The sequence below is a fragment of the Atractosteus spatula genome, chromosome 12, assembly GCF_055471065.1.
Source record: "Atractosteus spatula isolate fAtrSpa1 chromosome 12, fAtrSpa1.hap1, whole genome shotgun sequence".
Taxonomy (NCBI): domain Eukaryota; kingdom Metazoa; phylum Chordata; class Actinopteri; order Semionotiformes; family Lepisosteidae; genus Atractosteus; species Atractosteus spatula.
The window spans coordinates 16,361,469-16,362,776 of NC_142717.1; positions in this window are offsets into that span (position 1 = coordinate 16,361,469).

Here is a 1,308-nt window from a genome sequence, read left to right on the forward strand (position 1 = left end):
ATTGTTGGTGGTGGAGGGGATCCCCATTATCTGTAAAGCGCTTTGAGTGGAGAGTCCAGAAAAGCGCTATATAAGTATAAGCAATTATTATTATTAATGATTAATTTCACTCCCTTATCTCTGACTAAACAGCTCTTAACTTAATAGGCATTCAGTGGATGATGAACAGAGACAGGTGGGAATGCCACTGTATCTAACAGCTGCCACAATGCGGCAGTGGTTTTTCATCCATCCATTTTCTAACCACTTTATCCAATACAGGGTTCCCGGGGAGCTGGAGTCTGTCTTGCAAGCAAGAGTAACAAGGCAGGATACATCCTGGAAGGGACGCCAGTCCATCACAGGGTATACACAGACATGCACACAACAGGGCCAATTTTCACAGAAGCCAAATAACCTACCAGTATGTCTTTGGACTGTTGGAGGAAACCAGAGCATGGGAGGAAACCCATGTGAACACAGGAGATCACACAAACTCCATGCAGATTGCACCCCAGGAACTTAACCCAGAACCCCAGTGCTGTGAGCACTGTACAACCAGTGAGATCGGGCCACCCCCAGTGTTGTTTAGTCGACTTAAAACCAGCTACCTGAAAGAGGGTTGTGTTGAAACTCACAAATTAACATAGGGTTCATACCTATTTACAAATCCCATTCAGCTTTTAAAAAATAAAAAGACACATGTGTTACCCAGTACCAGATGTGACAGTGCAGTACAGAAGGCAGCACGATGAGTATCGGTAAAAAGACAACACGCCAGGTGTCACATCCTCTACAGCTAGAGGGCCCTCCTACTCTCTCCTGTCCCTAATTTCCTGTGCTTTGCTGTCCTTCCAGTGTCTCTCTGTCTGGGGCTATATATTTCTGGGTTATGCTTTCTTTCCAGGTCACCTTAGCATTGAAGTTCGGATGTCCTGAGACCCGCCTAGCACCAGGTTGCACCCCGTTCGTGGCCTGAGGGCATAGGTTTCTACACGGCATTTTCTGAACAGCTGAGTCCGGGCTAACCCCCATCCCGCCGCTACGCATAGGGTCTTTTTTTGCTCTCTTGCCATTCCACGGGTCATCCCTTCTGACATCCCTGACGCCGGGAGAAGGGACGGAAGCACTGGTGTGAGGTTAGCAGGGACCATAAATAAAACAAAAAGAGGTGAAAAATAATCAAAAGGCAAAAAGAAAGTATACCGCTGTGCCTCGTAAAGTCCAGGCTGGACTATTTAACATGGTCCAGCCTGGAAAAAAAAGAACCGCTAGCACAGCGGTGACCAGACTGTACTTACCCTACTTAGAGGGGTCCAGTCTGGTAGA